The sequence below is a fragment of the Heterocephalus glaber genome, unplaced genomic scaffold, assembly GCF_053883595.1.
Source record: "Heterocephalus glaber isolate CG9 unplaced genomic scaffold, H.glaber_assembly_v1.0 deba00001724, whole genome shotgun sequence".
NCBI classification, from domain to species: Eukaryota; Metazoa; Chordata; class Mammalia; order Rodentia; family Bathyergidae; genus Heterocephalus; species Heterocephalus glaber.
This window is the reverse complement of record NW_028258435.1, coordinates 9228426-9246918: the sequence shown is the minus strand read 5'-3', so window position 1 is coordinate 9246918 and position 18493 is coordinate 9228426. Positions and strand designations below refer to the sequence as shown.

Sequence of the window (18493 nt, the reverse complement as noted above, 5' to 3'; positions counted from 1 at the left end):
GTAAACTGTGCAAGAAATAAATTATTTCTAAAAGACTTCTATTAAGAAGCTCCAACTTGATGAATTTTTGGCCTAGGTACGCATTTACTTCCAGCCACTGCATGACATTAATTCAGTGATTATTTTAGAAAAGCTAATAAACACTATCTGGAGTTAATATTTGCTCCCGAGGAAAGTTTGCCAAGAGCTTAGAATACATTTATGGAAGACTTTGCCTACTAGGTTTGAGTACAAAGTTTGCAACACCAAAATTCTCTTGATAATCATTAATAAAAATAATCAATGCACACAGAGTTCTTCCCAGAAAAGCTGAAACCTGACACAAAAATAGGAAAAACCTTAGGAATTTTGCATAATCAGCCAAACACTGTCTATCCCTAATGAATTCCAGTCAACTAACACTGCTGTTGATTTAGTCTCTGAAATGACCTCTGTTTAAATCTATACCATCTGCCTGTGGGCATGGGAATCATAAATAATTACTGAACGCTTGCTACTTTAAGGGGCAAATGAACACTGACTATGCTACAGTTTAATACATCCACACCACCATTAACAATGGGAAGCTACCCAGGTTCTCACCAGGGAAGATTGGAGAACCTCCATGGCCTGCATACCTGGTGTGGGGTCAAGTTAAATAAATTCCTCATTTTTGCAGAAATAAGACCTAATCAGAAAATAATCAGCTTTGAAATGATCAGCCCATCCTGGCCTCACCTGCCAACACTGTTCTTTTGCTTGGTGGCTCTCGGTAAGGCAGGTGAGGCCAGGACAGGCTGATCGGGCTGGCATTTTTGACCCCTAATTTTCAAGGCTGATTACTTTCTGGTTTGGTCTTATTTATGGGGGAAACACTGTTGTTTAAGTAGGCTTTGCTTTGACTTATACTCCTGGTGCATAAATATAAATGAAAAATTTAGATTTCAGCAAGTATGCCAGATACTTACCTATCCTCTTATTTATGCCGAGGAGTTCAGGAAAAGTTAATATTTTATTATACTGGTATCATAAATAAAGCACAGTGTGCTTTATATGCTAGGCTGCACACATCTTGGGGCAGTCTAGGAGAAGGGTACTTGGTAAAGTACTAAAGTGTTTATTTCTTTTATAGAATTTATTTAAGAATTTAAGATATTTAGCTTAATTTTCTTTTTAAAAAGAATAGAGGGGTCTTAGACATTCAGGAAAGAACCGAAGAGCCCAAGAGAGACTGGCAGTTCAAATGAAGTATTTTCCTGCCTTAACAATATAAAGCAGAGCAAAGGTTTCTTATAATGGTGTTGCCACCTCAAGAAAGAATAAGAAAAATGGAAAAATTCGAGTGTGTTCTGGGAAAGCATCCATCTGGTTAAGCAAGGATAATGCTTGCTTTGCCTACTAGTGGTGATGCTGTGAAAACCTTACCAACATCTGGGGATTTAGCTCAGTGGTTCCACCACCTGCCTCGAGAGTGCAAGGTCCCGAGTTTGATCCCCGGTACCAAAAAACCAAAAAACCTTACCAACAACTAATCTCTGTTCTTTCAACTCAGAAAGCATTTCTCTTAACCCCTCAAAACATCAGTTTTGGGGATAGATGAGCCACTAGAATGCATGCGCCTGGGTACATGTAAGCTGGTTAGAGAGTTTCACCTTCGCAGCTGGCAAGTAGACAGCTTAGACTTGCACATATTTATAGCAAAACACAGTCCAGCAATTTAAAAAATCTAAGGGGAGACATTCGTAGAAGGTGCTGCATTGAAAAAAAGTAAATTAGTGAAATTTTAGCAAGCACTGAAGTTTTGAAGCTTCTGCACACTTACTGTTTCTCTTGAACAACTGTGTTATCATCCAGTAACCTTGATTATCTCCAGAGGGAGCTGTGTTCACTCACCTGCACCACGACCTGCTCTGTGGTGCTGGTTCCTGATAGGCTGTAGTCTGTCCTGGGCCATGGCTCTGAGCTGGTCAGGGTGGGTACAATGTCTCCATTCAATTCTATGTCTTCACGGCTAAGCAGAAAATCCAACACACAGAAGACGCTTAGCAGTCAATAGACGGAATTCATAGAAAAAGCAGCTTTTAATGTTGCTGGCTGGGCTATCATTTTCTATTATTTTATGGGTATAAGTTTAACATTTTGTTTAAAAATGTCACATGGGAAGCCTACAGACTTTGGTGGTGGGGATGTCATTGCCATTGTATGAGCTGCAGAGCAGGACGGGATTTATATGCTGAAGTTGAAGCTGGGCTGTCCACAGGGCCTGTGGCTGACTCAGCACCTCCTGCTGCAGCAGAATTCCCAGGGTGTGGGGGGGCCTGACCCCGAGAGGGCTCGGGGCTCGCTACTACCCAGGAAGGGTTGTTGCAGCCCAAGGGGGCCTGTGCAGCTGAGCCACACTTTCCTGGTCACAGAGTCACCTGGTCTCCTTGGTCTTGAGCTGGGCAAAGTCTTCGGTGGGAGATGGTAGACACTGGCCATGCATATGATGCCAGCCGGGGAGCGGCTCTGGAGTGGTCGGTGTGTGCTGTGACTCAGGGATGCAGGGCCAGCACTGCACAAGAGGACCGGGGCCCGTGTCTGAGGAAAAGGTCCAGGTGTCCCAGGCACTGCAAGGGGACCCTGTGAAGGCCCCACTGACCGGCAGGCATGGGGATCCAGCATGTAAGAGGAAGCAGGGACTTCTATGTGATTTGCTGTGGGAACCTGGCATCCTAGTCACGCGTTAGTCCCTGGGTGGTACAGGAAACACGCGGGTAAGCAGAACGCTTGGAGTCAGAAGTCAGAGAAGGAGCCCAGTCCCTGAGTACTGTGCAGCTGGGCTGAGCAGCTCAACCACAAGTCAATCTTTCGTGAACATCTTTGCAGAAGCTGGAAGAGCAGAGGAGGCTCGCTTTCCCACTTTGTTTACGAAAGAGAAAGTGTCTGCAGAACAGACTGTGGCTGGGAACTCGTGCGTGCTTTTATTAACGCATATGACCGAGGGGAGGGGAGGCTGGGCTGCAGTGTACAGCTGAGAGGGAGAGAGAGAAGTCGACCAAGACCCAGAGCCACTTGCTCCCTCCCCTCACCGCCTGACTGTCGCCTGACTGTCGGTCAGATGCCCGCTGAATGGAAGACACCCAGGATGTGCTGGGCTGGTGCGGGGAGCGCTGCCTGCTCCCTCCTAGAAAGTGCATGAAGGATGGGGAACTTGCAGCCTGCATAAATATTTTTGCTGAAGAGAAATGAAGAAAGAACCCCTTGGACGGAGATACCAGCACAAGAATCTCGTTTAAGAGAAAGCTTTGATTGGAATTGTTTTCTGGGCAGGTCCGAGTTTGGAAGTGGTCACCCCTCCCACCCAGCTCACCCTCAGTGTAGCCGAGGAAGCTTCGGGCTGAGTTCGAAAGCTGTGGAAACCAGCAGTGCTTGAGCTCTTTGCAGAGAGGCCCAGGAGATCTGGCAGAGGCCTAGACGCAGGCCACGGGGCGGGGCTGCAGTTCTGGGTGCTCCTGGGACTGGTTGCCTGGCCCAAAGTGTCCCTCTCACCCACTGCCTTTCTTCCTCTGGAACATGCACCGGCCATGCACAAGCTTCTCTTTCCTTGCTCAGAGGATAGAACGACCGACTCTCTCTCTCTTCGGATGCTTTTATGAGTCTCGCAAATATTCCTTGATGAAGGAGATCTGACAGCTGGACATGTGTGGCTGATGCTTTTTCTTGTCCTGGAAATCTTGTTCCAAGTTGGTGCACTGACACACTTCGTGTGTTCTCCAGAGACATTATTACTAATCATTTACCAGGCACTTTACACTGTCATCTAGAAGTTTGAATTCCAGAGTTGTTTTTAATCTTTAAGTGACATTTACAAATTTATCTGGTGTCCTACAGGTTCTTCAACAGAAACAGTGCTTCATTGCTTCCAGACACTAAGATTAAACTCTCAGAAAAGATGTTTAGAGTCTTTCTTTCATAACACAGCTTATAGTTTCTTACCTAAGGATCAGAAAGTTGTGATATTTGCAAATAGCTTTCCAAGTTTTTTCTTGCCTATAGCTTTCTGATGATCCTGTTTTTTAAGTTTTATAATTCACACACCATTGGATTTTTTTCCAATTAAAGAGTGCAGTTCAATTGTTTTTTGCATATTCACATAGTTATGAAACTGTTATCAAAATCAATGTTAGAACAATTTCTTCACCCCAAAAAGAAACCAGTTTTCTTTAGCTATCACTCCCCAAGAGACTGTATCTTCTCCCGTGGCCCTGGACAGTGAGGCATATAGCTTCTATTTCTAAAGCTTTACCGTTTCTGCACATTTCACATATGTGAAATCACATAATATGTATAGATTTTTTGTTTGTTTTTGGAGACAAGATCTTGCTATGTCATTCAGGGTGGGCTTGCATTTACTATGTAGCCCAGAATGGCTTCAAACTCGGATCCTCTTGCCTCAGGCTCCCAAATGTTGGGATTACAGTCGTGTGCCACCATGTCTGACAATATTTAGCTTTTTTATTTAGCACAATGCCATCAAGTTTCACTTATTTTGTAGCATATAAAAGTATTTCATTCCTTTTTTGTGGCCAAATAATATTCCATTTTGGTGTTTTTTCTCATTCTGTTTATCCATTCATCAACTGATGATCAATTGGGTCATTGCCACCTTGTAGCTATTGTAAATGATGCTGTTATGAACATTTATGCACAAGTTTTTTGTGGATGTATTTTTTATTTCTCAGGTCAATACATTAGAGTGGAATTGGTCGATCAAAGAGTAACTCTATGTTTAAAAATTTAAGGAGCTGTGGGGCTCTTTTCTAAGGTGACAGCACCATGTTACAACCCTACCAGCAGTGTGGGTGTTCTGATGCCCCATATCCTCACTAGTACTCCTTATAACTGGTCTTTTTGATGACAGCACCCCTTGCAGTGTAAAGTGGCATCTAACTGACCTGCATCTCACTAATGAATAAGGACAGCTTCATTTCCTGTGCTGCCGCCCCCTGTACCTTTTCTTTGGGAACATCTCCTTCTGTCATCTGTTGCCTGGTGACCTTTCTGGAAAGGGGAACTGGAAAATATTTGAAATGTAGAGATTCTGGGAATCACATACAGTTTAATTAATGGCACATCCGAATTTTAGTTCTGCAACTCCTTGCCTGCATTTTAAAAATAAGTAATCCGTAAGTACTTTTACGAGGCAGTATAATTTGTTATTGTATACACTCAAGGAAACATGATACAATTCAGCTTCAAGTTTAATGCCTTCATTATACATACTCGATTATGATAATTTCAGTTTTCATAATATTGTCTGTATATAGTGAAATACTATTGGTTCATGGGAGATCAGCCTTAACTATAAAGGTCCTAGTTTATAGTAGAAATATAGTGGTTAAATTAGAGAATTAAAGTCAGGCAAATGGTCAAGATTATGTTTCTTCTGCTGCGAGGGCCACTGCTGAATGTGAAGAAACAACACATCGTGTCTTCGTCCTTGGGCACCTTACTGGGGGCTCATGGCCAGTGTCCCATGTGTGTTTAATAGAACTTTCATGGCAGTGCACTGGACTTCATTTGGGGGATGACTCTCTTTTAAAACCATGTCATCAGTTATGCCTTAAACACCTTTTGAAAAAGTGAAGCTTCCACTTTGCTTCATACTCTGACTCGGTTCACACCAGGGAAGTGTAATGGAATTAGCTACAGATTCTAAGACTAATCCTCTTTCTCTCCTCTCTTTCTCTCTGTCTGTGTTTCCCAAGGACGTTTGGTGCCAGCTGTGAGGAAATCAGTAAGGCCCGATCGGCACTCCGAGAATGGACCAGAGATGTGCATAGCTGTTAGCCCTACCTGGGGTCCTGTGGCGCAGAAGTTCCGGGGACTACAGGAGCACAGAGCAGGACTCTTTTGTGGCAGAGCTAGCACCTTGCAGATGTCGGGGCCAGGATTTCCCAGAGGAGCGGGCAATGTTGGGCAAAGGAAGAGTGGGTGTATTGGGGCAGACAGATAAGGCTAGCTGCTCTGGCAGAAGCCTGAGGTGAGGAAGGACAAGAGGAGCAGCCGCAGGATTATCTGAGAGCCGGGGACAGGGCGTGTTCAGGGAGACTGTGGGGCAGGATGGAGGAGCTGGTGAGGTTGGGCAATACTGCCCTCAGTTGCGGTACAGCTCTCTTATTATTCCCATAGACCTTGGTCTTGAACAAGCATCAGTGCCCTGAATTACTCTTTTATGAGCACTTTCCACAGATCGGATGATGGCTCTAGTATCTCTCCTAGTTCTTCTATTCTCTGCCCTAAACCTTCCTGGTTCCTTCCCTAAACAGGGAATGGTCTCCAAGTCCTCAGTGGCACACTTTTCTCTGCTGGATGTATTGCAACTTGAAAATTTTCTTCCAAAGTCTGGCACTGCAAATGTGTGGAGAGGGTGATTAGCCAGATTTCTGCCTTCTGCCACAAGCACTGGACCCAGCCCTGGTCCAGGTGAACGCATTGCAAAATTCTGGGTTTTGTTTATACACTAAGCCAGGTGCTTTCTTTCTTGAAAACGTTACTAGTTGATGACAAATCCCAGACTGAATATTTATTATCTTGCCTTCCTCAGGTTAGCTTTGACCTGTTGTGCCCAGTAGGCCAGAACTTCTTAAAATCCTGATTCAATTGTCTAATGTTCTGACTAGCTCACTCTGCCTGGTGTCACGTGAAGATTTCAGTCATGAAATCCTCTTGTTTTTCTGCATGCAGCTCTGATAAAAATATTGAAGTAGCTGGGCTCGGTGTGGAAGCAGCAGCCTCAGTTTTACTAAGCACTGTTGTGAGAGCTTCGCTTGAATCTTATCTGAAATGGACAGGAGCCCAGGATGTGCTGCTCACTGATTCATAGGCGGATACCCCAGAGAAGCAGTGATTTCTCAGTTAAATCTGTGCTTCCTCCATCATGACAACCAAAATGCTTAGGAAAATACACGTTTCTCCTCTGCAATTGGGACTCACACCAGCAGATTAGAAAGGGCAATGGTTTTAGCTCATTTACTATGAGCCCTAGAGTCTGCATGACTGAAGGAGTTACTCTGCCCTTGGTGTACATGATGGTCAGGGTCAAGCCCAGGCCATGGCCTCCAGTTTAGTGCAAGAAGTTGTGCAGACAGCCAAGTATGTGGTGTGATCATATGGCATGGTGAGTGTGTAATTAGTTTCTTTTTCTTTTGTAAGTACAGTTTCTAAGAATGTATTATAGTAAGAGATGTATTGCCATGAATCCCCCTCAAAATCCTGGCTTCGAACACTCTCATCCCAACATCTTTGCCACTTTCTGCAGTAGCTCTGGAGTCATCTTTTCAAAGGGTCTTTACCAGGTATGATAAAAAATGCACTGACTGCTGCTGCTGAGGGCCTTCCCATGGAAAGGCAGGCTCTAAAACATGATGCTGTGCCCTCATCCACCTTAGTAACTGGAACTGGTACTGTACAACTTCTGGCTCTTCTCAAAGTCGAAATGACCCTGAAAGGGAAACATTTTGAATGTGTTCAGGACATGGAGGCAGCCAGGACAGTGCAACTAAAGACCCTCAGGAAAGAGGACTCCAGAGCTGCTGCAGGAAGTGGTAAAGATGATGGGATAAACACGCTCAAAGGGATGGGGTGGATCTTGAGGGGCATTCATGGCAATGTGTCTATTATTATAATACATTTTTTAAAAATTTAAATATATCTTGTATTTGTTACAACATTGTGTTAAGGTGATGTGTTGGTGAATGATGTCAGACAGAGTTTTGGTGCATCTTATGAAACATTGTTAATCGATGATATCCTCCCTGCTGATCCAGCTTCCACCTAGAATGGAAGCACCTTTGCCTCCTGGCAGAAGTGCGGTGTGGTATGGGCCCAGGCATGGAGTTAGCCCCTGCCCTGTTGGGACTGTGACCGGTGTGCATGGCTGCAGGGAGGGGCTGATTTCACCTGGGAACTGCAACTCCTGAGACCCATCAGACTCGGGAGTTCTAGACGTGGGGCTGGACGCACAGTCAGGAACCCTGCAGCTTTGAAGCCACACTAGGCAGACAGTGTGGGCTTGGCGCCGTGCTGCAGAAGAGACTCTTGAAAAACACATTCACAGAATCACAGCTCTTTAGACTCTTGCTCTATATTTACCCAACTAGCAAGGCTGCCAAGGTTTTGCCTATTCTCACGTGACTCTGACAAAGCTCAGGGCTGGAAGTCGCTCTATGTAGGGCTAGTAGCAAATGTCATAGTTCTCTCTCCTGAGAGAATTTGATTATCTGTTTCCTAGCCATTCCTCTGTCCTCTTGAACTGTATTCAGCTCTGTATGCGCTCCTTGCATTTTAGGAGCCAGCAATCATGTTGTTCATTTGGGGTGTCTGTGGGGTGGGGGTGGGGGCTCCTACCTAGATCCAACCCTCTCTTGTGAGAATCAAATCTGAGAGTGTCTGGAGATCATTTCAGATATTTCCAAAAGCTGATCGCAACTACTTCACGACTTCTTGCTCCTTAACTCTCTCATGTCAACATTTCTGTTGGAATACGTCTCTAAGTCTTCCTTTTCTTTCTTATTTATAAAGCAAATATCTGTCAAGGTTTACCATACCCTTGTCTATAATATCAATGAACAGAAACTCTTATAAATAAGATTTTTTTTCTGATTATGGATGCAAGCTTTCTTAAAATTAGAAGTGTAGGAAAACTCCATTATTAAAGGTACCACTGAACACTACTGCATGTTGATGTTGTTTAATTAAATCTTCAGTGTATACTTATTTGCAGTTACCATCATGTCGTATCTACAGTTTTTGGCAGTACTGGGGGTTGACCCAAGGACCTTTGAACTGAGCTATACCCTCTTCCCTTTTCAATTTTCAAATTTTGAGACAGAGTCTGGCTACATTGCTACATTGCCCAAGTTGGGTTCAAACTTGTGATCCTACTTTAGCCTTCCTCCTTGCTGGGATTATAGTACATGCCACCATGCCTGGCTTATATGGTACCTACAATTCTATACCCTCCAAATGACCTGTTTTGTGTTATATGGCTATCAAATAAAAATTACTATAGGGTTTATTGTTCATAATGTTTCCTATGAATAACACCACAGTGAGCACCTTTGATAGAAAAGTTTCAGCTTTCCATTTCTCTTGGATCATTTCCTCAAGATAATGTAAAAAAAAGCATTATTGCTGTACAGAGGGGACAGTTTTAAGGTTCTTGATACATATTTCCAAAATGCTTCCCAAAAGGTTTGAATCCCTTGATTACTCCTACCAGCAATATGTGAAAGTATTTATTGGCATGATTTAGCCTATGAAAACCATAGTTACACATTCAGAGGGGGAAAATAGCATTCTATATTAGGAAGATGGTGGAAGCGTTTTTAGAGTTGAAACAGATCTCAAGACAAGTTCCAAGAGCACATGGTTTAGAAGGCTTCATAAATCCCACATCCATTGGACAAGAAGTGCTGACCCCTCTGAGAGTGGGGAAACAGCGGATGTGTAACTCAGAGGGACCTCGTGCCCAGTGGCCAACTCCCCCAGCCCTGCCAGTCCCACATCCAGTGGGCCTGCTGTTGTGGCTTGTATGCGGTGAAGTACAGAATCCCAAGGAAGCACAGAGGGAGGTCCTGCCCCAAAGGGCAGGGACCCTTCTCACGGGAAGGTGACATATCAGCTGAGCTAGGAGGAAGAGTGACAGTGGCCCTTTCACAATGAAAGAGCCACATGCAAATAAGCCCGGAGTCGCTACTGTCTCTGAGGAACTGAAAGTAGTTGAACAGGGTTGGAGATGACAGGAAGTAGGAGGTAGTGAATTGTCAGATTGAGCAGATGAATGACAGAAAGAAAACTGTAAGTCCTTAAAGAGTTTAAACTAGCATGAGCTCATGAGCAAAAAGCTGAAGGTTTTAGTCATCGGAAGGATGTGACTGTGATACAACAGTCCAGCCAGAGAGCATAGGATGAATTTGAGCTGGATGAAATGCAGGAGAGGAGCCAGAGACACAGGCGCTGTCCTGGGTTAGAGTAGTACAGTGGTGTTGGCAGGGAACGGGGCGTGGCCAGAGATGCTTATGAGGTAGAAGACCTAGGGCTCGAGTAGATGTAGACATTCAGTAGTCACAGGAAATAAGCTTACACGCTCAGAAATGAATCATGGAAGAATGATCGTGACTATCGGGTGTTCAGGGGACAGCCATGTGGAGCTCTAAGTAGGAAGTCGCATATTCGAGTTTGAGACCCAAGAGACCACTCTGTGGTCTGAAAATAGAAGGAGGCATGGCCACAGAGAGGGCGAGAGACAGACTGGGTGAAGCTGCTGGGGAGAAATGGAGCCGGTGGAAGATGCACAGAATTCATATGCACTCGATCATCAGCCTCAGGTGGTGAAAGGGTTGTGTTCCTTACCCCTCAGTTTGAGTTACTTGCTCCTTTGCATAATCACACACTGGTCAGCTCATGCACCGCTTGTCTTTTCGATTCATTCACTCAGTTACTCGTCACTTCTTGTCAGGCACTCACACATTGAGAACAGACGGCTCTGCTCTGCAAGCTGGGTGAATCTGGCTTCCTGGCACAGGGTGTCAGGGACAGCTCAGGAATTACTCGAATTCAGGTGTCTGTCCTTCTCTGGATGCTTTCAGAAGGTGGCATCGGAGTGAGTAGCATCTTGAAGGACACCAGAGCTAGGGCTGAGGGGGACAAACAGGTCCTGCAGCTGATAGGGCAGAAGCAGTGGGATGAATTTCATGGGGCTTGGAAAATTTCAGATTGGTCCTAGTGTCTCAGAAATAAGTAGGCGAAGGCCCTTGGGGGCCAGAATGAGGAGTTTGAGCAAATTGTGCAAAGAATGGGAAGCAGCGAGAAGCTGTGACCTTAGGGTAACCGATTGGGACTAGATGGATGTCGGAGGGTGCACAGGGCAGTGAGGAGGTGGCACAGGCACCCTGCCTGGCAGGATGAGGGTCTGGGGTCAGGAAGCACAGCAGATCAGGGAGGAGTGGCACACCTCAGAAATGCTCAGGAGTTCACAATCCGAAAGATCTGGGTCCAACTGGCTGTGGGAACTGAGGAAGAAGGAATGAGGAATCAAAGCTGGTGGTCAAACCTGGATTTCTGAGGGTGGTGGTGAGGCCATGCAGAGTCCATGGTGGGAGAAGGAGGAGAAGTGGTGTTGTGGCAGATGCTCAGCTGTCTGGGAGCTAAGGATGGCTTCCGCCCCGAGAGCAATGTTGCAGCTTGTACTTCCGCTGTATGCACTCTCCTCTAATGGAAGCCCCGGTCTGGCAGGTTTTATTGAGAATCTTCAATCTTTTGAACTATTCTTGTTGCCAAGGAATAGAGAGAGGCATCTTCCTCATAGCTGGCAGTCAACTGGCAAAGATGGCTTTGTCCTCTTGAATAATCGGAATAGCAGGAGGCTGAGGCAATCACACATTGGGTGGCAGATGCACCTGAATTATGTTAGGATTTCACAAGGGGGAGAGATCAACTTCTTCATAAGAATCGTACTGTGGGCTTTCCTTTTGGATTAGAGCAGAAGTAGGAAAGGGAAAAAATAAGAAAAGACAAACATGCAGACGATGTAGGTTTCCTGAACGCTGGTTTTGTCCTCAGCCTGGCCCTGAATCCAGGACAAAAAGGTGAGTAGCATCATGGTCCCTGCTCTGAGGCAGCACGGGAAGAGCAGAGCAATGAGGTGTTTGTGCCGGGATTCTAGGCCAGCGCTGTATGAGGGTGGTAAGGAAGCGCTTGGACCCATAGCTGGGTGAGATGCCTGTCCAGGGGTGCTGGTGGGAGTAGCCACGTGACTCCCTTCTGTACTTGGGGAACAACAGGATGAACAGCTCGGCTGCACTGCAGTAGTAATGAAACAATAATAGGCACACAAAACAATACATGTTGGGGCCAGGGATTTAGCTCAGTGCTTTTGCCACCTGCTGCGCAAACATAAGGACCCAAGTTCGATCCCTAGTACCAAAAAAATAAATAAATAAAACAAACAACCCCCTCCGCCAACAATGCATGTTTCATTTCACTATTTTTTGATTTGTTCTTTGAGACAGAGTTTCAGGGTCAGTGCAAGGCTGACCTCGAATCACTATGTAGCCCTGGCTGGCCTTGAACTCATGGCAGGGTGCCTGGCTCAGCCTCCCTAGTGCTGGGGTTACAGGCATGTGCCACCACACCTGCTAATATGTCTTGATGGTTATTACGAAGACACAGTAGTGAAGACTGGAAAGGCAGCCCCGGACCCTGTGAAGCTGTGAGGCCGTCGTCATGCTTACTCGACAGAAGCAGAAACTGAGTTTTAATCAGTGAGTGGCTTCCTCACGTTCCTTCTCGGCTGCCAGCAGAGTTGGGATGGAGCAGGAGCTGTCTGGGATGCAGCCGACAGGGCCCCGGAGTCCCTGGAGAGGGAAAGGAGAGGGCTGTGCTGCTGGTCACCCGAGGCAGTGTGTTGTTCTGGGTACTTTTGTGTGCATAGATGTGTAAAAGCACAATGTGCAACTTCTAGCATTTAACACACACTCTGGGGTTTGCAGTGAGCAAAGACCAGTGTTAGAGAGGAGGCAGCTGTGAGCCCTGCTCCTCTCCTCGATGCTCGTGATAATCCAGCGTTTTATGTTCCATGGGCACTGCTGACCTAGTAATTTTCCATGGCTTGGTTGTATGTGTAATGACAAGACTCAGACAAGAATGTTCACAGAAGTATTATTCAAACGAGGAAGAACAACTGGGAATAACAAATGTCCATCAGGTGTAAAGCGGACAAGTAGATAGTATGAAATCGATATAGCAAGCTACAGCTACATACAATGTAGAGAATAATAAAAAAGTAAACCCCAGGATTATATCTTACAAAATATACTTACTTTAGTTAAAATAATTTTTAAAAGGAGAGTGTGTGTTGTTTTAGAAACAGTAGGTGTATATGGACAGGGGAGTGATGGCTTGTTCAGTCCAAGATTAGTGCTTGACACAAATTAAATAAAACTATGGGGAAATGTGTATGGATTGGCTAGAACTATTTTACAGTCAATTCTGTCCTTGCTTGAACAAAGAAAAATCTGGGAAACTGAAGCATCAGTATCCTTTGGCATTCCAAGTCTGACAGATTTTAGCTGATTTTGGAAGGATTTTTGTCACCTGAATTGAAGTAGAAAGTCAGCTGTGTGCTGCTGGCATATCCCGTCAACATCACATGACAATTTCATGCAAAGTAGAGTACTGGAAAGACAGGCAGCTGGACTTCCTCAATCGAGCACAACAGTCTGTTAAGTGCATTTGCAAGCACTTAATAAGTATATTTATTAGTGTGAACGTGTATGTGTATGTGTGTATGTGTGAGAATTAGGCCTGAGACTTGTCCTCATGGTGACATACAATCTGAGGTTGTGAGGGAAAGATTTACAGCTGCTGAGTAACATCAACCACTGTACCTTTGAGACTGCTCTGGTATTATTTTATTGTTTACTCTATTTAGTGTTTTTGGGTTATCAAAGCCATTTGTGAGCTCAGCTTGATGATACACATCTTTGTTTTTTAAAATTAATTTTATCGGTACATTTTAGGTATACAATATAATGACATTGACCACATCTTTTGTAATCCCAGCAGTGTAGGAGACTGAGGCAGGAGGATCAAAGTTTGATCAGCCTGGGCAGCTTAGTGACTAAGACCCTGTCTAAAAGAAACAAAGTGAGAGTAAAATTAAATGATATTAAAAAGGGGCTGAGTGAAAAGTCCCTGGGTTCAATCCTAGTTCTGTAAAGAAAAAAAAAAGCTGTGGATGTGAGCAAAAAGATCAGGTGAATGTGTAGGTGACTGAACCCATCCGCTCCCCTAGACCTGGGCTACACACGCCAAATTCTGCAGTTCACATCAAGGTCTCCTTGGGGTCTTTGAACTCCAAACATCAGAACAGAAAACATGAAGGAGGCATGGATTTAAGTTTCACACAGACCAGAAATTCGAATTTCCACTTTTGTCCCTGTAGCAAAATTGTTGGAGAGAAGAAGGCCTTTTGCCTTTGCTTGTTCATCTTTAGAGTGGGTTATTGCAGCCACTTCTCATGGGTAGAGTGAAACGTGAAAACACTTCACAAAACAGAAAATTACTGGCGCATGGCACAAATCCGGTAGGTGCTGGATCTTTGCCCTGCATTACATTATATGGGGAGAGAAAGGTCTAAGAAGAAACCATGGGCTGATTAGAAAAATGTAGAGGCGTGGGTGACGGGGCAGTTGGATAACACAGATACAGATTGGGAGGGAGATGAGGTGAACAGTCTAAATGCCTTGGCACAACAGCACTAATATACCAGGGCCTACGACCTTGGTTAGCACTGGTCTCATTTTTTTGCAGAACAAATGTTTAGGGTGAAACCCTTGGAATCCTGGCTCTGCCAATTCTGCAGACTGGATTGAAACTGGACTGAAGATCCAGCTACCCATCATTAAGGCAAGATGTTTGGTCATTCCAACATTAATCTAAGATGATCTAAGGCTTCAAAACACAGCTAAGCAACCTTCAATATTATTATTATTATTGTTATTGTTATTGCTATTGAGATTGGTCATAGTTTTCAAAGTAGACTTTAACTGAACTTGAGATTAGTAGGTACTTACAGAAAATTTGGAAAAACAATTAAAAAGAATGAAACAAAGTTCATCCAAACCCACCCTCCTGATTAAACCATGGTTAACATTATGTATTTTCGCTTGTCTCTTATGTTTTCATTTGTACACAGTTGAGATTACATTATTTAATCTACCTATTTTTGTCCTTTAGCATTACACAGTATAGTAAAATCCTTTCAAATCATTATTAGATTTTGGACAGCCAATTAATTATGGTTGCACATGTTCCATAAATTATTTCACTATTCCTCTACCATTGGACATTTGAGGACATATCATTTTTATTTTGTGCCAATAACAAATATAAGATAATTATTTTTCTGGGTAAAGGCTATTTTATTAATGCTGCTTGAATTTCTTTTGCTCACATATATTTCATATTGTTCCAATGATTAGGTCAAAGGGCGTCAGTATTATTATTTTAAAATGTACACATGAGTGGGTGTGCTCTCTCTCCTTATTGCCCTGTGTGTGTTTGTGTGTGTGTGTGTGTGTGTGTGTGTGTGTGTGCGCATGCGCATGTGTGTGAAATCATATTCTAAAGCACTGCACTGCTGTACACTCCCTGGGCAGCATATGAGCTGGGCATTTATCTTTCAGAACAAAGTGCTGTTTGATATATGTGAACCTTTCTCTGCTAAATTTGAATCTTTGCAAGCAGAGGCTGTGCTCTCGCTGAAGTCTCTGGGATTGCATAACTTCTGGAGGGCCGAGAAAGTCTACAAAAATCATAAAGCAAACGTGTTTAGCAAATAACAGCTTCAAAATGTTCCGGGGCTGAGGGGCAGCAATGCTAAGGGTAACAGGAACAAAAACGTGCTGTGGCAGGGGAATATCCAAGCACTTGCTTCGATTTTAACAGGAGATGAGAAATTCTTTCTGCATTGAGATTAGTGTCTTAAGTTTCCTTTTGTCTTGCAGCTACTTGCATAGTAACCTCAGATAATGTCTACTATCTACTGATTTAATCTGTCACACTGTGCCTTCACTGAGTGCTGCTTATATTCAGAAATAGATTTCTCTCCCGAAATACCGGGCAGATTCAACCCCTACTCAGCCGGAGAATGTATATCATGACCCCATTGTTCTATAAAACAAGTACGCTCACATTTTAGGACTCCATCCTGAAAAATATGGCCCTTGCTGAAGGAAAAAAAAAAATAGGAGAAGACAGTTTACACTGCATGTAGCAAAGACCGTATTTTCTCGTATTGAGGAACAAAGACATGTCAGGCTTTATTGCGCTCATTGCTAACTATATAACTAGCGTTAAACACCCTATTTGCAACTGTTGCTGTGTATTTTGTGTGTGATTATCACCCCTAGATCTGCATCCTATAAAAAGATATTTCTGTTTGCTTAATTATAAAGCTCTTTATGAACAGGCTCCTCTGTAAATAGCTTGGTGCAGCTGAAATAGAAATATAATTATAATGAAGGCAGATGTTTGAGATACTGGCTCATGAGACTTGCGCGGAATCCACAAAGGAGAAGCGCCCTGAGCGCCTGTGTTTATTGTGGGCCAAGCCTGGGGGCAGAGATTGGTCGCCTGTGCATTTCTGTATTTATCATAGGGTTCTCTTATTTCCTTCTTTTTTTTGAGGGGTGGGATCCTGGGGATTGAACTGTAGGCATTTGACTGCTCTTTCTTTGAGACAAGGACTCACTAGTTGCTCAGGCTGGGCTGCAACTTAGAATCCTCCTGCCTCAGCCTCAAATCCCAGAGTGCTGGGATAACAGGTATGCACCACACATAAGGGTTAACCCCTTCCAATTGTTCCCCGCCAAGTCTCTGTACTAGGAAAGAGGAATTGTTTGCCTCCTCCGATAACTGAGCAGAAAATAAAACTGATTTAGAGATGCAGACAAAGCTAATAAGAGTAAAATCACTGTTAGGTTCAGGAGCAAGGAGCAAGTGACTGGAAGAGGTCCGTGGTCACCACTGCATGGGTTGCATTTTAATGGGATTTGGGAGGAATGCTCGGTGGGCTTTAGAGGCGATTCCCCAAGTGATTAGAAGTTCCTCACACTGGAGGAGCCTGGGGGTGAGGAGAAGTTTAAAACACACTGACGAACCAAGTGCTTTTCCATTCCGGGAAGCAGACTAACTGCTCAGTGATTCTGGGGAACTTGGGAGACTGCAGTAGTTCATACAAGGTTTTAAACTTTAAAAAAACCCATCTCACTGAAACATTATTTCTGGGCTGATAATTGATTGCTTTATTTAATTGCCTTTGATCAACACTAAATTCTATCTGAATTCCTTGGTAAGTAGACAGGATTGTAAAGTCACAATATTTATTTGCCCAATTTTCTGGGTTATTACATTAGAATTTTTAAAAGTATGTGGACACTATTAGTGCTTAATTCTTAAGATTTTAGTAACTGAATGAATTCAAAAGCAGGTTACGCTCCAGAAGGTAATGGCCTACAGACACTTTCTTTCCTGTCACCCTTTCCAGCCACTGAGAGCAGTGTCAACATTTTAGAATTTATGTTGAATGATTGGCAGACATTAACAACTGATTTTCAAATGTAAATAAGCATAAAACACTTTCCTGTGTGCTCAAATATGGGTGCCTCTGAGATGCAGGAAATGAACTGTACTTTTAAATGTCCAGTTAGTTACATTTTAACCACTTCATAGGGTTAACAGTCATAGGGCAATCATGAACTCTTTCGTAAGTGACAAATTTCCCTCACAGCTATCTTTTTATATACATATTTATTATGTACAATTAATATGTAATAGATACTATAACCACTAAATATATCCGTATCATTACACATCTATTTTGTATACTCTGTGTCTTCATATCTCTCTCGTTTGAGTACGCATCATCCACCAAAATTATTTTACTGCATGTACTGGAAATCTGAGATCAGTAATTACGATCATTAGTACCAGTGAGAACAAGTGACCTTCCTTCCCCAGTTATCCACTATCACATGACAATAGGCTTAATAAGTGACTTTACTGTGGTACTAGGGATTTAACCACCGACCCTTTGCATTGTGCTACGTCCACAGCCCTTTTTTATTTTTATTTTGAGACAGGATCTCACTAAGTCACTAAGTTGCCCAGGCAAGGCTGGAACTTGTGACCCTCCTGACTCAGCCTCCTGCAGTGCCAGCCATACCTGGTTAATGAATGACTTTTTGTGTAGGGTCTCTTACAGAGACGCTGGGGAGGTTCTCAGTGGAAATCTCCAGTGAGGAGTTGCTATCAGAATCTCCCAGGAACAAAGAAGAGGAAAACATCATGCTTTAAGTGCCAAGCTTATTGCAAGTGCTGAGGGAGTAGCATCTAGGTTATTACTTTTGGTTTTTAGGGGGGAGTTGGGGCTCAGCGGTATGAAGCACTGTCTATGCAATGAGCAATAATGCCATTAGCATTAGTAATATATAATTAACATAGACTATTTATTAGAGTGTATTTTTTGGAACTTCAGTCTTTTTGAAGATCCCTGATATATATTTCTAAATTTTTCTCCCAAAGGAAAATGTTTACCTGCCCTTTTCACCATTTGCTTGTCAGACTGGAAACTATCACTTGCAGATTTTTAGAAACCCACAGTGGAGGTGCACACCTGTAACCCTGACACCCTGGGAGGCTGAGGCAGGAGGGTCACAAGTTTAAGCCCAGCCCAGGCAACTGAGTGATGTAGTGAGACCCTGTCTCAAAATGCAGTAAAAAGTAAAAAGGGCTGGGAACATAGCTTAGTGCAAGAGCTCTGGCTTCAATCCTGGGACAGAATAGAGAAATGAACCAGCACTTATATAGTCAACTAATATTTCTAAAGGACACTAGGAATCCACAGTGGAGGGAAGGACAGGCTCCCCAACAAATGCTATCTGCAAAAGCACAAAACTGGACATTT

General features: G+C 43.7%; 1 long non-coding RNA gene across 5 annotated transcripts in view; it reads right to left on the bottom strand.

Annotated features, from left to right (window-relative positions):
- The window catches only part of LOC101708764 (uncharacterized), a 33136-nt gene extending 29236 nt beyond the window's left edge, over positions 1-3900 (bottom strand). The window contains exons 1-2 of one of the 5 annotated variants that reach the window (XR_206234.3): positions 3332-3900; positions 1873-1990 (exon numbers count right to left, since the gene is read on the bottom strand). This is a non-coding gene — a long non-coding RNA (uncharacterized LOC101708764). Of the gene's footprint in view, positions 1-1801; positions 1991-3331 lie in introns of all 5 variants that reach the window. The other 4 variants (XR_015446793.1, XR_015446792.1, XR_015446791.1 and 1 more) reach the window with 4 other exon arrangements.
- Positions 3901-18493: the final 14593 nt, after the last annotated feature.